The following is a 21,367-nucleotide window of genomic DNA, read 5'->3' as shown; positions in this document are numbered from 1 at the left end:
CCTCCTTTCCCTCCACACTTCTGGATATATATTTGGGAAGGAAAACCCCTGGCACGTACTGTGATCTCATAATGGAAAAACAAAACTTAACATTTGTGTGTGGAGAGATGGGTCTGTGGAAAATATCATAAAACATTTTCTCACTGCAATAAACCACCAAATTATTGTTTTGCTTCCCAAGTTGACTTTGTTCATATTCTACAGCATTCAAAAGTATACTCTATTTAGGGTTTTCTTGTTAATGTTTTCTTGGAACTCTAAGTACAAAGGAAATACTTCTGAGGGATCATTACCTTTTCCCCTCCCTGTCTTGTTATGTTCAGACTGAAGTAAACTGCAAGAGGAGTACTCATTAAAATGTCTGTATCTGTGGTGATGTAGAGATGTGGAAAAAAGGATAGCCTGCTTGAGTTTGTTTGTGTGTGTGTGTGTGTGTGTGTGTGTGTGTGTGTGTGTGTGTGTGTGTGTGTGTGTGTGTGTGTGTGTGTGTGTGTGTGTGTGTGTGTGTGTGTGTGCGTGTGCGTGTGTGTCATTGGTGTACCAGACACCCTACAACCACAGGCTCTGGGAGCCCACAACCATGACATATGGTCACCAGGTGAATCCAGGTGAAAGCTACGATCGCTTATATAATCCACTTAGTGTAGGTGAAAGGGAGGAGACAGATTGATGGTGAATGGACAAGACAAAAGATTTAAGTGCCTTTGAACGGGATATGGTAGTAGGTGCTAGTGTGTTAAGAATTTCAATGCTGCTAGAATGGTCCATCACCCAAAGGACATCCAGCCAGCTTGACACAACTGTGGGAAGCATTGCAGTCAACATGGGCCAGCATCCCTGTGGAACACTTTCAACATATTGTAGAGTCCATGCAATGACGAATTGAGTCTGTTCTGCAGGCAAAAGGGGGCGCAACTCAATGTTGTTGTACACTCAGTGTACACTCAGTTTTGTACACTCGGTGGAAACTGTGGTACGCCACTGGTGTGTGTGTGTTCAAGCACCTTGCCAGGATTTCTGAGGGTGGCTCATTACAGACGGTTACCTAGGCGATAGGTCTCGGGACAATGTCTGGGTGGGGCCAATGGCAAGCTGATTATTAGTGTGTGTGTGTGTGTGTGTGTGTGTGTGTGTGTGTGTGTGTGTGTGTGTGTGTGTGTGTGTGTGTGTGTGTGTGTGTGTGTGTGTGTGTGTGTGTGTGTGTGTGTGTGTGTGTGTGTGTGTGTGTGTGTGTGTGTGTGTGTGTGTGTGTGTGTGTGTGTGTGTGTGTGTGTGTGTGCCAGGAGTACTCAGGGGACAGATGGGTAACATGGCTGCCCCAATTAGCTTTCCTAGGGGGGGTACATTGATTGTCATATGTCAAATATCAGCCAGTGTCTACACGTGCATGCATGTGTGTTTAGCATCCCTTACTCTCATTGATAGTATAGAAGAGGTACATGTTCCAGACGCTTTTAAAGGATTAACATCTTTAACTCTTTCTGTATATGACACACACACACACAAACACACACACACTCTCCTTCCAGTTCTCTGCTGCCAATGACTGGAACGAACTACAAAAATCTCTGAAACTCGAAACACTTATCTCCCTCACTAGCTTTAAGCACCAACTGTCAGAGCAGCTCACAGATTACTGCACCTGTACATAGCCCACCTATAATTTAGCCCAAACAACTACCTCTTTCCTAACTGTATTTAATTTATTTATTTATTTTGCTCCTTTGCACCCCATTATTTATATTTCTACTTTGCACATTCTTCCATTGCAAAACTACCATTCCAGTGTTTTACTTGCTATATTGTATTTACTTTGCCACCATGGCCTTTTTTGCCTTTACCTCCCTTCTCACCTCATTTGCTCACATTGTATATAGACTTGTTTATACTGTATTATTGACTGTATGTTTGTTTTACTCCATGTGTAACTCTGTGTCGTTGTATCTGTCAAACTGCTTTGCTTTATCTTGGTCAGGTCGCAATTGTAAATGAGAACTTGTTCTCAACTTGCCTACCTGGTTAAATAAAGGTGAAATAAATAAATAAACACACACACACACACACACAAACTGTACCCAGGCAGACAGAACATCTGTTAACTTCTCATAGATGTTGTTGGCACACAGTAGGTGAGATCTATTCCTGGATCCAACATAAAGTTCCCTGTCCCTGTCATGGGGTATGTTGGTTATTTGGCCTGTGTGTCTCAGATAGGGCGTGAGAGTTCATTTCAGACACAATGGGGTTTCTTTATTTCCTGATAACAGTGTTCCCCATTTCCTAAAGTCTGTTGTTGAAAAGAGAGTGTGACGTACACACACCACACACAGACACACAGACACACACTGTCACACCCCATACACACACACTGACCTTGATTTCCCTCATGTCTTTTCCGGTGTTATGCAGGTGAAGGAGGACCCAAACGCGACTTAACAGAAACAGAGTTTATTAATGCTCAAAACCGAATAACTGAAATCCTCTAGATAGTAGAGGGGAAAACAACTGGAGAAGCGGCCACAGACTGCAGGTCGCTTCGGGTAGGCGCAGGCCGTAGTCAACTGAGACACCTGCTCACACGCAGCGTCTGAAGAAGGCACAAAACACGACAGGACAGGGTGATACACAATCACGGCAAAAAAACACGACAGGACAGGGCGAAACGCAATTACAGCATGGAATACAAAACAAGGAACCGACGGAACAGGAACGGATCACAAAGGAATAAATAGGGAGTCTAATCAGGGGAAAGGATCGGGAACAGGTGTGGGAAGGCTAAATGATGATTAGGGGAATAGGAACAGCTGGGAGCAGGAACGGAACGACAGAGAGAAGAGAGAGCGAGAGAGTGAAAGGGGGAGGGGGAGAGAGAGGGATAGAACCAAACAAGACCAGCAGAGGGAAACGAATAGCATGGGGAGCACAGGGACAAGACATGACAATAAATGACAAACATGACAGTACCCCCCACTCACCGAGCGCCTCCTGGCGCACTCGAGGAGGAATCCTGGCGGCAACGGAGGAAATCATCGATGAGCGAACGGTCCAGCACGTCCCGAGACGGAACCCAACTCCTCTCCTCAGGACCGTAACCCTCCCAATCCACTAGGTATTGGTGACCCCGTCCCCGAGAACGCATGTCCATAATTTTATGTACCTTGTAAATAGGTGCGCTCTCGACAAGGACGGGAGGGGGGAGGGAAGACGAACGGGGTGCGAAGAAAGGGCTTAACACAGGAGACATGGAAGACAGGATGGACGCGACGAAGATGTCGCGGAAGAAGCAGTCGCACAGCGACAGGATTGACGACCTGGGAGACACGGAACGGACCAATGAACCGCGGAGTCAACTTACGAGAAGCTGTCGTAAGAGGAAGGTTGCGAGTGGAAAGCCACACTCTCTGGCCGCAACAATACCTTGGACTCTTAATCCTGCGTTTATTGGCGGCTCTCACCGTCTGTGCCCTGTAACGGCAAAGTGCAGACCTCACCCTCCTCCAGGTGCGCTCACAACGTTGGACAAACGCTTGAGCGGAGGGAACGCTGGACTCGGCAAGCTGGGATGAGAACAGAGGAGGCTGGTAACCCAGACTACTCTGAAACGGAGATAACCCGGTAGCAGACGAAGGAAGCGAATTGTGAGCGTATTCTGCCCAGGGGAGCTGTTCTGCCCAAGACGCAGGGTTCCTGAAAGAAAGGCTGCGTAGTATGCGACCAATCGTCTGATTGGCCCTCTCTGCTTGACCGTTAGACTGGGGATGAAACCCGGAAGAGAGACTGACGGACGCACCAATCAAACGACAGAACTCCCTCCAAAACTGTGACGTGAATTGCGGACCTCTGTCTGAAACGGCGTCTAACGGGAGGCCATGAATTCTGAATACATTCTCAATAATGATTTGTGCCGTCTCCTTAGCGGAAGGAAGTTTAGCGAGGGGAATGAAATGTGCCGCCTTAGAGAACCTATCGACAACCGTCAGAATCACAGTCTTCCCCGCAGACAAAGGCAGACCGGTAATGAAGTCTAAGGCAATGTGAGACCATGGTCGAGAAGGAATGGGGAGCGGTCTGAGACGACCGGCAGGAGGAGAGTTACCCGACTTAGTCTGCGCGCAGTCCGAACAGGCAGCCACGAAACGGCGCGTGTCACGCTCCTGAGTCGGCCACCAAAAGCGCTGGCGAATAGACGCAAGAGTGCCTCGAACACCGGGATGACCCGCTAACTTGGCAGAGTGAGCCCACTGAAGAACAGCCAGACGAGTGGAAACAGGAACGAAAAGGAGGTTACTAGGACAAGCGCGCGGCGACGCAGTGTGCGTGAGTGCTTGCTTAACCTGTCTTTCAATTCCCCAGACTGTTAACCCGACAACACGCCCATAAGGAAGAATCCCTCGGGATCAGTAGAAGCCACAGAAGAACTAAACAGACGGGATAAGGCATCAGGCTTGGTGTTCTTGCTACCCGGACGGTAAGAAATCACAAACTCGAAACGAGCGAAAAACAACGCCCAACGAGCTTGACGGGCATTAAGTCGTTTGGCAGAACGGATGTACTCAAGGTTCTTATGGTCTGTCCAAACGACAAAAGGAACGGTCGCCCCCTCCAACCACTGTCGCCATTCGCCTAGGGCTAAGCGGATGGCGAGCAGTTCACGGTTACCCACATCATAGTTGCGCTCAGATGGCGACAGGCGATGAGAAAAATAAGCGCAAGGATGAACCTTATCGTCAGACTGGGAGCGCTGGGATAGAATGGCTCCCACGCCTACCTCTGAAGCGTCAACCTCGACAATGAATTGTCTAGTGACGTCAGGAGTAACGAGGATAGGAGCGGACGTAAAACGTTCTTTTAGAAGATCAAAAGCTCCCTGGGCGGAACCGGACCACTTAAAACACGTCTTGACAGAAGTAAGAGCTGTGAGAGGGCAGCAACTTGACCGAAATTACGAATGAAACGCCGATAGAAATTAGCGAAACCTAAGAAGCGCTGCAACTCGACACGTGACCTTGGAACGGGCCAATCACTGACAGCTTGGACCTTAGCGGAATCCATCTGAATGCCTTCAGCGGAAATAACGGAACCGAGAAAAGTAACGGAGGAGACATGAAAAGAGCACTTCTCAGCCTTTACGTAGAGACAATTTTCTAAAAGGCGCTGTAGAACACGTCGAACGTGCTGAACATGAATCTCGAGTGACGGAGAAAAAATCAGGATATCGTCAAGATAGACAAAAACAAAAATGTTCAGCATGTCTCTCAGAACATCATTAACTAATGCCTGAAAAACAGCTGGCGCATTGGCGAGACCGAACGGCAGAACCCGGTACTCAAAATGCCCTAACGGAGTATTAAACGCCGTTTTCCACTCGTCCCCCTCTCTGATGCGCACGAGATGGTAAGCGTTACGAAGGTCCAACTTAGTAAAGCACCTGGCTCCCTGCAGAATCTCGAAGGCTGATGACATAAGGGGAAGCGGATAACGATTCTTAACCGTTATGTCATTCAGCCCTCGATAATCCACGCAGGGGCGCAGAGTACCGTCCTTCTTCTTAACAAAAAAGAACCCCGCCCCGGCCGGAGAGGAAGAAGGCACTATGGTACCGGCGTCAAGAGACACAGACAAATAATCCTCGAGAGCCTTACGTTCGGGAGCCGACAGAGAGTATAGTCTACCTCGAGGAGGAGTGGTCCCTGGAAGGAGATCAATACTACAATCATACGACCGGTGAGGAGGAAGGGAGTTGGCTCGGGACCGACTGAAGACCGTGCGCAGATCATGATATTCCTCCGGCACTCCTGTCAAATCGCCAGGTTCCTCCTGAGAAGTAGGGACAGAAGAAATGGGAGGGATGGCAGACATTAAACACTTCACATGACAAGAAACGTTCCAGGATAGGATAGAATTACTAGACCAATTAATAGAAGGATTATGACATACAAGCCAGGGGTGACCCAAAACAACAGGTGTAAACGGTGAACGGAAAATCAAAAAAGACATAGTCTCACTGTGGTTACCAGATACTGTGAGAGTTAAAGGTAGTGTCTCAAATTTGATACTGGGAAGATGACTACCATCTAAGGCAAACATGGGCGTAGGCCTGTCTAACGGTCTGAAAGGAATGTTATGTTTCCGAGCCCATGCTTCGTCCATGAAACAACCCTCAGCCCCAGAGTCAATCAAAGCACTGCATGTAGCACCCGAACCGGTCCAGCGTAGATGGACCGACATAGTAGTACAAGATCTAGATGAAGGGACCTGAGTAGTAGCGCTCACCAGTAGCCCTCCGCTTACTGATGGGCTCTGGCCTCTTACTGGACATGAAATAACAAAATGTCCAGCAACTCCGCAATAGAGGCACAGGCGGTTGGTGATCCTCTGTTCCCTCTCCTTATTCGAGATGCGAATCCCTCCCAGCTGCATGGGCTCAGTCTCAAAGCCAGAGGAAGATGGTTGCGATGCGGAGCAGGGAAACACCGTTGATGCGAGCTCTCTTCCACGAGCCCGGTGACGAAGATCTACCCGTCGTTCTATGCGGATGGCGAGAGCAATCAAGGAGTCCACATCTGAAGGAACCTCCCGGGAGAGAATCTCATCCTTAACCACTGCGTGGAGTCCCTCCAGAAAACGAGCGAGCAGCGCCGGCTCGTTCCACTCACTAGAGGCAGCAAGAGTGCGAAACTCAATGGAATAATCCGTTATGGACCGTTCACCTTGGCATAAGGAAGCCAGGGCCCTAGAAGCCTCCTCACCAAAAACTGAACGGTCAAAAACCCGAATCATCTCCTCCTTAAAGTTCTGGAATCTGTTAGAGCAATCAGCCCTTGCCTCCCAGATAGCTGTGCCCCATTCTCGAGCCCGGCCAGTAAGGAGTGAAATGACGAAAGCAACCCGAGCTCTCTCTCTAGAGTATGTGTGGGGTTGGAGAGAGAACACAATCTCACACTGCGTGAGAAAGGAGCGGCACTCAGTGGGCTGCCCGGAGTAGCAAGGTGGGTTATTAACCCTGGGTTCAGGAGGCTCGGCAGGCCAGGGAGTAACAGGTGGCACGAGACGTAGACTCTGGAACTGTCCAGAGAGGTCGGAAACCTGAGCGGCCAGGTTCTCCACGGCATGACGAGCAGCAGACAATTCCTGCTCGTGTCTGCCGAGCATGTCTCCTTGGATCTCGACGGCAGTGTAACGAGCGTCTGAAGTCGCTGGGTCCATTCTTTGGTCGGTTCCTTCTGTTATGCAGGTGAAGGAGGACCCAAACGCGACTTAACAGAAACAGAGTTTATTAATGCTCAAAACCGAATAACTGAAATCCTCTAGATAGTAGAGGGGAAAACAACTGGAGAAGCGGCCACAGACTGCAGGTCGCTTCGGGTAGGCGCAGGCCGTAGTCAACTGAGACACCTGCTCACACGCAGCGTCTGAAGAAGGCACAAAACACGACAGGACAGGGTGATACACAATCACGGCAAAAAACACGACAGGACAGGGCGAAACGCAATTACAGCATGGAATACAAAACAAGGAACCGACGGAACAGGAACGGATCACAAAGGAATAAATAGGGAGTCTAATCAGGGGAAAGGATCGGGAACAGGTGTGGGAAGGCTAAATGATGATTAGGGGAATAGGAACAGCTGGGAGCAGGAACGGAACGACAGAGAGAAGAGAGAGCGAGAGAGTGAAAGGGGGAGGGGGAGAGAGAGGGATAGAACCAAACAAGACCAGCAGAGGGAAACGAATAGCATGGGGAGCACAGGGACAAGACATGACAATAAATGACAAACATGACATCCGGTGGTTGTGGTGTGTGTTTTGGGAAGGCCTCTGTGAACTCTTTCCTGTGTTGGAAATCCTGCTTATTCAGCTTAATCACACACACACAGACAGACAGACGGGTGGATGGACGGATGGACAGTCAGATAGAAATTCTCTATTGTTCTCTCCTCTGGGCTCAATTATTCACCATCCACATTTGACTGTTCTTTATATTGTTGCGATTCATTGTGTCCATCTCTGTAAGTCTGTGTGTGTTTCCTTTTACTACATGAACAATTTCAGTGGCTGAAGACTTGTATTTACCCCATATGCTAGCTAAATAGAGATTATGAATGCTTTCATTGAGACGGGAGGTACAGTACGTCTGACCAAAAGTGACACAGAAAGAGTGTTCCATGGAGTATCAGCTAATGTAAACCGTGTGTTCCTTACGCCAACACAGGAAGACAGAGCTTTCCCCACAACAACAGTAAAACAGGTTATGGAAGGAACATGCGAAACGGATTGGATATTCCAATGTCAGTTGAGTTGTTTGTTAATAAAGCTATATTCAATTCTGAACGTTCCCTAATATGGTGGCCATTCCAACCATAACAGATCTGGAAACATCACTTCTAGTAATACTAATCCAATGGCAATGACTGTGCTCAGTCAGCAGGAAGAGCTATGTACTGCTTTCCCAAACTGTGTATGCAGTAGGTCTCTGTGGCATTTACAAGGTTAAAACAGGATTTCTTCCTATTGATTACTTTGGCAGGGTCTAAATCTGTATGACCTCAGTCACAGACACATACACACGCATGGACACATACACACGCATGGAGACATACACACGCATGGACACATACACACGCATGGACACATACACACGCATGGACACATACACACGCATGGACACATACACACGCATGGACACATACACACGCATGGAGACATACACACGCATGGACACATTCACACGCATGGAGACATACACACGCATGGACACATACACACGCATGGACACATACACACGCATGGAGACATACACACGCATGGACACATACACACGCATGGAGACATACACACGCATGGACACATACACACGCATGGAGACATACACACGCATGGAGACATACACACGCATGGAGACATACACACGCATGGACACATACACACGCATGGAGACATACACACGCATGGACACATACACACGCATGGAGACATACACACGCATGGACACACACACACGCATGGAGACATACACACGCATGGACACATACACACGCATGGACACATACACACGCATGGAGACATACACACGCATGGACACATACACACGCATGGACACATACACACGCATGGACACATACACACGCATGGATACATACACACGCATGGAGACATACACACGCATGGAGACATACACACGCATGGACACATACACACGCATGGAGACATACACACGCATGGACACATTCACACGCATGGAGACATACACACGCATGGACACATACACACGCATGGAGACATACACACGCATGGAGACATACACACGCATGGATACATACACACGCATGGAGACATACACACGCATGGACACATACACACGCATGGACACATACACACGCATGGAGACATACACACGCATGGAGACATACACACGCATGGATACATACACACGCATGGAGACATACACACGCATGGATACATACACACGCATGGAGACATACACACGCATGGAGACATACACACGCATGGATACATACACACGCATGGAGACATACACACGCATGGAGACATACACACGCATGGACACATACACACGCATGGAGACATACACACGCATGGACACATACACACACATGGATACATACACACACATGGATACATACACACGCATGGAGACATACACACGCATGGACACATACACACACATGGAGACATACACACGCATGGAGACATACACACGCATGGATACATACACACGCATGGAGACATACACACGCATGGAGACATACACACGCATGGACACATACACACGCATGGAGACATACACACGCATGGACACATACACACACATGGATACATACACACGCATGGAGACATACACACGCATGGACACATACACACGCATGGACACATTCACAGGCATGGACACATACACACGCATGGATACATACACACGCATGGACACATACACACGCATGGACACATTCACAGGCATGGACACATACACACGCATGGATACATACACACGCATGGACACATACACACGCATGGACACATTCACAGGCATGGACACATACACACGCATGGACACATTCACAGGCATGGACACATTCACAGGCATGGACACATACACACGCATGGACACATTCACAGGCATGGACACATTCACAGGCATGGACACATACACACGCATGGATACATACACACGCATGGATACATACACACGCATGGATACATACACACGCACACACACACACAAACAGAGAGAGAGAGAGAGAGATTGTGGTGAAACTCTAAAATAGTTCTTTTTAATAGTATAGAACATTGTGCATTATTGTATATCTTGGTAATGAGTAAACCTCGGAATCTGAGTTACAGTCATTGGGTCCAATCCTCCCACAGATCCAGATAACATCTGTCTGTAGAACAGGCCTAAAGTCCTTCACAACTAGGTCACACACAGAAGGACTTTATTTGTGTACCCTGCATGTACCATTATGTACCATTATTTACTATTTATCTATCGACATTGGCTGAACTTCATACAACCCACTGGACACACAATGTTTTAATCAGCACTGTTTCCACGTCATTTCACTGAAATGACATTGAACCAATGTAGAATAGATGTCGAGTGTATAACCTTGTTATTATATTTTTATTGTGTTACTGTTTTCCTTTCATTTATTTAGCAAATTTGTCTTACTATTTTAAAACTCTGCATTGTTGGTTAGGGGCTCATATGTAAGCATTTCATGGTAAGGTCTACCTACACCTGTTGTATTCGGTGCATGTTGATTTGATTTGATTTGGACTATCTTGCACAGGCTCTATGCACACTCACTGGACTCTACCAACACACTCACACATACCACACACACACACACACACACACACACACATTCAAACTCTTTCACGCTCTTCACATACACTGCTGCTACTCTGTTTATTACAGTTTTTAACAATCACTTTGGCACTAATTTCAGAACCTTGTGGTCCTTTTTCAAAACTCTAGACACAAAACTCAAAACGGTCATCACTTGTAACACAGGCTGTCCAATGTTCAAAACATTGCATTGTGAATTCATATCGTTAAAGAAACCTTGCACTTGCAGAATCATTGGTTCAAATAACTAATTTATCATGAAATACCATAGGAACATTCATTTAGATCACCCACACACAAGATAGCGATAGTTTCACTGTGTAGTTGTTCGTACAATCATTAAATATTGTGGTACAAAATATGTGATGCATGTTTCCTTATGCTACAACACGTAAATAATACACTGTAAAAGGACTAGTAGAGAGAATACTACAGACACAGTGGAATCATTGAACAAAATATGACATTTATTGATGAAATACAATAAAATCACAACATATGTTTCTTTGAATCAAAGCAAAAATAATTAACAACAAAAAAAATAAAAACAGTTAAAGGTCAACTGCAGGGTTCCTCACCTGGCTTACTGTAAAACATCACTGCAGTGTTCCTCACCTGGCTTACTGTAAAACATCACTGCAGTGTTCCTCACCTGGCTTACTGTAAAACATCACTGCAGTGTTCCTCGCCTGGCTTACTGTAAAACATCACTGCAGTGTTCCTCACCTGGCTTACTGTAAAACATCACTGCAGTGTTCCTCACCTGGCTTACTGTAAAACATCACTGCAGTGTTCCTCACCTGGCTTACTGTAAAACATCACTGCAGTGTTCCTCACCTGGCTTACTGTAAAACATCACTGCAGTGTTCCTCACCTGGCTTACTGTAAAACATCACTGCAGTGTTCCTCACCTGGCTTACTGTAAAGCATCACTGCAGTGTTCCTCGCCTGGCTTACTGTAAAACATCACTGCAGTGTTCCTCACCTGGCTTACTGTAAAACATCACTGCAGTGTTCCTCGCCTGGCTTACTGTAAAACATCACTGCAGTGTTCCTCTCTTGGCTTACTGTAAAACATCACTACAGTGTTCCTCACCTGGCTTACTGTAAAACATCACTGCAGTGTTCCTCACCTGGCTTACTGTAAAACATCACTGCAGTGTTCCTCACCTGGCTTACTGTAAAAAGCTAAACAAAAGATTGATTACTGCACTTCTATATTTCCATCAACCCTGTCTTGTGGATTTGGCCAAAGGTTCTCATCCACATCACAATGGATGTTTTCATTAGCCAAACATCTTGGGAAGAATCTTCGGGCGAATCCAGGCCTGACACTGGTCTGCCGTGATGTCATTGCATGCGTCATCCATGGTCTGGAGAAGGGTGGCTTGTTCGTGAGGGCGCCTATCATATACCTTCCACTTCCATGTGGAGAAGAATTCCTCAATCGGGTTAAGGAAAGAAGAGTATGGGATAAGCACAGGGTGGTCAATTGTGGATGGGCCTGAAACCATGCTTGCACCATTTGAGCATGGTGGAACCTGACATTATCCCACACAATGACATAGGTCATCATAGGTCATGCCATCAGCTCTACAGACCTGATTTAGCTCATCAAGGACTGTTACATTCGAACAGCGAATCATGTGGCTGCCTGCAACTCAATATATAGAGTATATAGAGAAGAGAGTATATAGAGTAGAGAGTAAAACAGTGGTGTGCAGAAGGGCATCTCTTAATGTACAACACCTTGAATACTTTAGTCTGTTGTGGAGGCAAAAGGGGGTCCTACCCAGTACTAGATAGGTGTACTTAATAAAGTGGCCGGTGAGTGTACAGTAATGTCAAATCTGAGAACATGGTCTGGAAAAGTGGTACATGGGACCATAGAAACAGTGTCTGATAAAGAATGATGATGAAATATTACATCCATAGATAATGTAGTCCAATTGGTTCATGTTCCACAGTACGTCTGGCGTTACGTCTGGTGTTAACCTGCCACCATCCCTATGGAACATTTCTGGGATCATTTATTTCAGCTCATGAAACACGTTACGTTTATATTTTTGTAATACAATACTTTGATGTTGTTGTGTCATTTTGAACAGGTGATTTTAGTTCAATGAACAAATGATCTTAGCTTTATGTGTATTGTATCCAAGCAATTGGAAAAAGTGTTAGAGTTTTGAAACTGAGCTTTTTGCTCGTTGGTTGTGACTTTTGTGTCTAGAGGGTTAGTGCCAAAGTGATTGTAAAAAAACTGTATCTATCCTGATTGCCTAGTCATTCTTACCCCTCCTTCAAGTACATATTACCTCAATTACCTCATCTACCTCGTACCCTGACCATTGAATTGGGACCGGAACTCCTTGTATAGACTCGTTATTGTTCATTTATTGTGTTACTATTTCCTTGTTTTTTCTTTTGCAAATATCTCTGCCATTTTAACTCTGCATTGTTGGGAAAAGGCTGGTAAGTAATCATTTCACGGTAAAGTCTACACCTGTTGTATTTGGCGAATGTGACAAATACAACTGATTAAATTGATTTTCTTTCTCACCCATCTACACACAATACCTCAATGACAAAGTGAAAACAAGATTTAGACATTTTTTGAAAATGTACTGGAAATTTATATACAGAAATGTCTCATTTACATAAGTATTCTTACCCCTGAGTCAATACTTTGTAGAAACACATTTGGCAGTGATTACAGCTGTGTGTCTTTCTGGGTAAGTCTGTAAGAGCTTTCCACACCTGGATTGTGCAACATTTACCCATTATTCTTTTCAAATGTCTTCAACCTCTGTCAAATTGGTTGTTGAACATTGTTAGACAACCATTTTCAGGTCTTGACATCATTTGTTAAGTAGATTTAAGCGAAAACTATAACTCAGCCGCACAGGAACATTCACTGTCTTCTTGGTAAGCAACTCCAGTGTAGATTTTGCATTGTGTTTTAGGCTATTTACCCCGAACATACAACTTTGTATTCAGGACAAAAAGTGAATTGCTTTAGCATATTTTTTTGTCTGTATTACTTTAGTGCCTTGTTGCAAACATGATGGATGTTTTGGAATATTGTTATTCTGTACAGGCTTCCTACTTTTCACTCTGTCAATTAGGTTAGTATTGTGGAGTAACTACATTGTTGTTGATCCATCCTCAGTTTTCTCCCATAACAGCCATTAAACTCTGTAACTGTTTTAAAGTCACCATTGGCCTCGGTTTCCGTTGGCCTCGGTTTCCTTCCTCTCTGGCAACTGAGTTAGGAAGGATGCCTGTATCTTTGTAGCGACTGGGTGTATTGATACACCTTCCAAAGTGTCATTAATAACTTCACCACTCTCAAAGGGATATTCAATGTCTGATTTATTTTTAACCATCTACCAATAGGTGCCCTTCTTTGCGAGACATTATAAAACCTCCCTGGACTTTGTGGTTGAATCTGTTTGAAATTCACTGCTCAAATGAGGGACCTTACAGATAATTGTATGTGTGTGGTACATAGATGAAGTAGTCATTTAAACATTGTGTTAAACACTATTATGACACACAGAGTGAGTCCATACAGCGTATTATGTGACTTGTTCAGCACATTTTTACTCCTGAACTTATTTAGGCTTCTTATAACAAAGGGGTTGAATACTTATTGACACAATACATTTTTGCCTTTTATTTTTAATAAATGTTTAAATATTTTGAAAAACATAGTTTCACTTTGACATTATGGGGTATTGTGTGCAGGCCAGTGAAAATAAATCTACATTTAATCTAAATCAAAAACATTTCATTTAAATTCAGGCTGTAACCCAACAAAATTAGGAAAAATGCAAGGGGTGTGAATACTTTCTGAAGTCACTGTACGTTTTTAGGCAACGTTTTCACTTCACTTGCTAATAACTTCATATTAAGGACCAAAAGCAATATGTCATGACAACCATATGGTTTTGACCTATCAACTGACCAGTACTATATTCTGAGAGGAGCAGAGAGAGTAACTTTTTTTTGTTTGGTTTAAGATAAGCACCATTTGCTGTTTAAAGAAAAGTCTCTTGACTGAGGAGCAACAGGTCGAGCTGAAATCGTGGCTGGAATGGAATCAGTGGAGGGATATACACCACATGGAAAACATGTCTTTGATGTGTTTATGATACCATTCCATTTACTCCATTCCAGCCATTATTGTGAGCCGTCCTCCCCTCAGCAGCCCCCACTGACATAGAGAAGGGGCCAAGACACACAGTGGAAACACAGCCTGCCAGGCAACAGTAGATTACCCCAGTGAGAATGGAACAGTATTTACAGCCAAGAACAAGTACATCAGACAGATTCACTATTCTGCATCCTTACAGTAGACATTACTGTAAAGGTCAGGAGAGGCTACTACTTAAATAACTGTCACCACGGACACTTAAATGGCTTGATTGTATGGGCAATGGTATCAACAATGTTTTGCAGAGTTACCAATTGAAGAGTTTAATTCCAAATCGCTATATACATATTCTTAAATGAATTATGAAAGAGATTATTGTGTTTATTATTTATCTAATCATGGCATGGGATTGTTCAATGACAGACATGTATTTGTTTAAAATCTAGCCTATTACTGAATGATGTCATTTCAAAGACAAATGCTATTTGTTGCAAAATGCTATAATTTCACCTCCCTCTCAGAGAAATAAGTAGTACTGCTAGATTTTACACAGTCAAATGTAAAAAAAAAAAAAATGTTGATAAAGAAATGTACAAATTATACATTTGTGACATCAATATTAAAAAACGTTGACCTGAATCCAATCGAGAATCTGTGGAAAGAACTGAAAACTGCTGTTCACAAATGCTCTCCATCCAACCTCACTGAGTTCGAGCTTGTTTTGCAAGGAGGACTGGGAAAAAATGTCAGTCTCTCGATGTGCAAAACTGATAGAGACATACCCCAAGCGACGTACAGCTGTAATCGCAGCAAAAGGTGGCGCTACAAAGTATTAACTTAAGGGGGCTGAATAATTTTGCACGCCTAATTTTTCAGTTTTTGATTTGTTAAAAAAGTTTGAAATATCCAATAAATGTCATTCCACTTCATGATTGTCCCACTTGTTGTTGATTCTTCACAAAAAATTCTTCACAAAAAAATACAGTTTTATATCTTTATGTTTGAAGCCTGAAATGTGGTAAAAGGTTGCAAAGTTCAAGGGGGCCGAATACTTTCGCAAGGCACTGTATAATAATACGATTAAATTATATTAAAAAGTACATTTAAAAAAAAAAAAGTCTGTCAAAATTCCAGTCATTCCAATAAATGTTAATCCCCTTGATCTTCAAGAATAGAACTGGGAAATATGGAAGTAAAGATTAGCCATATTGTTTTACCTGAGCAGGACCCTAAAACTAAGGACTTATTAGCCAACTCTACTCTGTGGTTTATGATTTGTTGTCATGGAGGACTGATTGGGCTCATTGATACGCATTGAAAAATAATTGCTGCGCTCATGGAATGTCATGCTTTGAGTACTAATGGAATTTACATGTGAAAAATGAATGCCATATGCTGCATTTGCTATTGGACTATAGTTTACCTTTTGTTGGTGACACTTTGATATCTTGATCATATGCAGCTGTTAAAAGGGCAAATCCACAGATGAAACTATAACAAAACACTCGCCCCGCCTCTGTTTTGGTAAAAAGCTGAGGGATGGGCCTGGAGACATGTAACCACTCTCAGATTTATAGACAGAGCTATAGATGCCAGGACTGACCATCCATAACATCCACAACAACCACAATCCGTAAGGCACAAATAGCAAAATGAGAGAGCAGCAATGTGATTCACATCAATGCTCTATGTAGATATCAATAATATGCAGACTACACCACTGCTGTCATCCTTACATCCAAGCGTTTATTCAAATAGAATAATCTTTGGATGCCAACAGCAGTTGCACCATTGGAAGACAGCTTGGACTGTAGCCCACAAAAACCTATTCCTGCTCTTTTCCCTCGAACCATCAAACACATTTGGTGTGCCATCGTAGTGGTCTCTGACTTGGGGTCAGACTCGCTCAGGTGGAACACACTTAAACGTGCACCTTTTTTCAACGCTGATTTGAATGTCATTGAGAAAACAAGTGTCAAAGAATTTAAAAGTAATCCTCAAAGCAATCGTGATGGTTTTTCAAAAGTATCTGGAATCTGATTACAATATTTTTGCTGGTAACATAACGGATTACAGTTATCGGATTTTTAATAATATCTTAGACCCAACCCTGGTAGTAATGGCAGGTAGTGGTTAGAGCATTGGAATAATAGCTGAAAGGTGGCAAGATCGAATCCCCTGAAGGTGGTTCGAGTCGTTCTGTCAAATCAAATCAAATGTATTTATATAGCCCTTCGTACATCAGCTGATATCTCAAAGTGCTGTACAGAAACCCAGCCTAAAACCCCAAACAGCAAACAATGCAGGTGTAAAAGCACGGTGGCTAGGAAAAACTCCCTAGAAAGGCCAAAACCTAGGAAGAAACCTAGAGAGGAACCAGGCTATGTGGGGTGGCCAGTCCTCTTCTGGCTGTGCCGGGTAGAGATTATAACAGAACATGACCAAGATGTTCAAATGTTCATAAATGACCAGCATGGTCGAATAATAATAAGGCAGAACAGTTGAAACTGGAGCAGCAGCACGGTCAGGTGGACTGGGGACAGCAAGGAGCCATCATGTCAGGTAGTCCTGGGGCACGGTCCTAGGGCTCAGGTCCTCCGAGATAGAGAAAGAAAGAGAGAATTAGAGAGAGCATATGTGGGGTGGCCAGTCCTCTTCTGGCTGTGCCGGGTGGAGATTATAACAGAACGTGGCCAAGATGTTCAAATGTTCAAAATGACCAACATGGTTCAATAATAGTAAGGCAGAACAGTTGAAACTGGAGCAGCAGCATGGCCAGGTGGACTGGGGACAGCAAGGAGTCATCATGTCAGGTAGTCCTGGGGCATGGTCCTCCGAGAGAGAGAAAGAAAGAGAGAAGGAGAGAATTAGAGAACGCACACTTAGATTCACACAGGACACCGAATAGGACAGGAGAAGTACTCCAGATATAACAAACTGACCCTAGCCCCCCGACACATAAACTACTGCAGCATAAATACTGGAGGCTGAGACAAGGCAGTTAACCCATTGCTCCTAGGCTGTCATTGAAAATTGTTATTGAAAATAATAATTTGTTCTTAACTGATTTGCCTAGTTAAATAAAACATTTAAAAAGTGTTAAACAAATCAAAATACTTTTAATATTTTAGATTCTCCAAAGTAGCCACCCTTTGCCTTGATGACAGCTTTGCACACGGTTGGCATTTTCTCATCCAGATTCGCCTGGAAAGCTTTTCCAACAGTCCTGAAGGAGTTCCTACATAGGCTGACCACTTGTTGGCTGCTTTTCCTTCACTCTGCGGTCCAACTCATCACAAACGATCTCAATTGGGTTGAGGTCGGGTGATTGTGGAGGCCATGTCATCTGATGGAGCACTCCATCACTCACCTTCTTGGTCAAATAGTCTTTACACAGCCTGGAGGTGTGTTGAGTCATTGTCCTGTTGAAAAACAAATGATAGTCCCATTAAGTGCAAATAAGATGGGATGGCGTATCGCTGCAGAATGCTGTGGTAGCCATTATGGTTAAGTATGCCTTAAATCCTAAATAAATCACTGACAGTGTCACCAGCAAAGCACCCCCACATCATCACGCCTCCTCCTCCATGCTTCACTGTGGGAAACACACATGTAGAGATCATCCGGTCACCTACTCTGCATCTCACAAAGACATGGTTGTTGAAACCAAAAATCTAAAATTTGGACTAATCAGACCAAAGGACAGATTTCCACCGGTCTAATGTCCATTGTTTGTGTTTCTTCATCCACATCACAGTTAATGCCCTCATTGATCATGCACCGCAGGAAAAACCTTTGGGAATGACAAATCCAAGCTTGACATTGGTCTGCATTGATGTCATATTATGCCTCATCCATTGCCAGAAGGAGGGTGGCATGCTTATGGAGATGGTGATCGTACACCTTCCACCTCCATGCTGAAAAAAAATCCTCAATAGGGTTGAGGAAAGGAGAGAATGGGGGCAGGTATAGGGTCACAAATCGGGGATGGCCCCCGAAACCATGTCTGAAATACCTCTGCATGTGGAACCTGACATTGTCACACAATGACATACACTGGATATACAAAGTATGTGGACACCCCTTCAAATTTGTGGATTAGGCTCGGTCACCCAAACCCGTTGCTGACAGGTGTATAAAATTGAGCACACGGTCATGCAATCTCCATAATAATTGGCAGTAGAATGGCCTTAATGAAGAGTTCAGTGACTTTCAACATGGCACTGTCATAAGATGCCACTGCTAGAGCTGCCTGGTCGACTGTAAGTGCTGTTATTGTAAAGTGGAAATGTCTAGGAGCAACAACGGCTCAGCCTCGAAGTGGTAGGCTACACAAGCTCACAGAACGGGACCACCGAGTGCTGAAGCGCGTAGCACGTAAAAAATAGTCTGTCCTCAGTTCCAAACTGCCTCTGCAAGTAACGTCAGCACAAATACTGTTCGTTGGGAGCTTCATGAAGTGTGTTTCCATGGCTGAGCAACCGCACAAAAGCCTAAGAACACTGGCTGGAGTGGTGTAAAGCTCACCGCCATTGGACTCTGGACGAGTGGAAATGCGTACTCTGGAGTGATGAATCACTCTTCACCATCTGGCAGTCCGATGGACGAATCTGGGTTTGGCGGATGCCAGGAGAACGCTACCTCAACCCCATCAAACACATTTGGGATGAATTGGAACAATGACTGTGAGCCAGTCCTAATTGCCCAACCTCACTAATGCTCTTGTGGCTGTATGGAAGCAAGTCCCCGCAGCAGTGTTCCAACATCTAGACGAAAGCCTTCCCAGAAGAGTGGAGGCTGTTATTGCAGCCAAGGGGGGACCAACTCCATATTAATACCCATGATTTTGGAATGAGATGTTCAATGAGCTGGTGTCCATACTTTTGGTCATATAGTGTCTGTGACCCCTTCACCTTGACAGGCCTGCTCAATTTTACTGAGAACCACAATGAGATATGCATCGGTGTAGGATCCAAGTAATGGCTTACGTCCTACCACACCGTCTTTAGAGATAGCTGGTCACATGGAGATTTTTCCCCCACATTGTCGAGGCACTTGGACGGTCACCCGTTGGCCAAAGTGGTTCCACCCAGGTTGAAGCTTCGCCAATAAAGATACATTTGTTATGGTTCACAGCAGCATCAAGCACCATCACCCTCTAAAAACACGGCCACAGCTACCACCACAGGGTCTCCTGACAATTCTGAGCGTAGAGGACAGTATACTGCCAATAGATCATACTGTAAGAATCTATAACATGTCATTTACTGTGAATGTAATGGTAAAGCATAGTGCAAGTCCCACAGACTTAACGGTTTTCTTGATGAAATGTTCTCATGATCGAAGACAGTTGATATTTTCAGACTGGGGTAAACTAATCAGGCAGCCTCTGCCATGGTAAGGCCTCTTTTTACCACATGGTCAACGACGATGGGCAGGACTTCCTTAGACACAACAGTTCCCTGCCATCTGCCTCCCTTTTTCTGATGTCCACCTCTTTGACGGAGCCTATGCCCACCTCTTTGACCTCTGACGGAGCCCATGCCCGCCTCTTTGACCTCTATGATGGGGCCCATGCCCACCTCTCTGACGGGCCCTTGTATAGGAGCTCTTTGATTTGTTCCTATCCCTTGCTGTGTATCCTGCAGCATGTTGAAAGAAATTGCAAGTGTTCACATACCATCTTTTATATGGTGACCAATTGTGCTTACCACTATATGAAATCAATTAGCAATAACAAGTAGTCATTTTGTATGGTTATCATGTATCATACATGTAATTTAGATGTTTATACTTTACAAACACACATTTTATTTCTGTAGTTCTCAAAATTCATATATAGTAGACCAACCAGTTTAAAATCTATTGGTTTACTAAGTAGTTAAGTGATTAACATTAAGCACAGTTGGATTAAGTGATCGTCAAGTATATTTAAACAAATGAGAATTATTGTGAGTATTGCACTGTAAGGCAATTACTTTATGAAAGGTATTTGTAGATGTAACACTGATTAGGTTTGGTGAACAACTACAACACCGCCAAATGACTCCAACACCATCATTAAGTTTGCTGATGACACAACAGTGGTACAGTGGGCCTTATCACCGGCAACGATGAGACAGCCTGTAAGGAGAAGGTCAGAGACCTGACCGTGTGGTGCAAGGACAACAACCTCTCCCTCAACATGATCAAGACAAAGAAGATGATTGTGGACTACAGGAGAAGTAGGCCCGAGCATGCCCCCATTCTCATCGACTGGGCTGTAGTGGAGCAGGTTGAGAGCTTCATGTTCCTTGGCGTCCACATCACCAACAAACTAGCATGGTCCAAGTCCACCAAGACAG

General features: G+C 44.5%; 1 protein-coding gene across 3 annotated transcripts in view; it reads left to right on the top strand.

Annotated features, from left to right (window-relative positions):
• Nucleotides 1–21,367, top strand: part of LOC124001469 (protein FAM107B-like) — a 78,598-nt gene that overhangs the window by 18,626 nt on the left and 38,605 nt on the right. The gene's annotated exons all lie outside the window — the stretch shown is intronic.

The sequence above is a fragment of the Oncorhynchus gorbuscha genome, linkage group LG02, assembly GCF_021184085.1.
Source record: "Oncorhynchus gorbuscha isolate QuinsamMale2020 ecotype Even-year linkage group LG02, OgorEven_v1.0, whole genome shotgun sequence".
NCBI lineage: Eukaryota > Metazoa > Chordata > Actinopteri > Salmoniformes > Salmonidae > Oncorhynchus > Oncorhynchus gorbuscha.
Note: the sequence above shows the minus strand (reverse complement) of the source record. Positions and strands in the feature narration are given on the sequence as shown.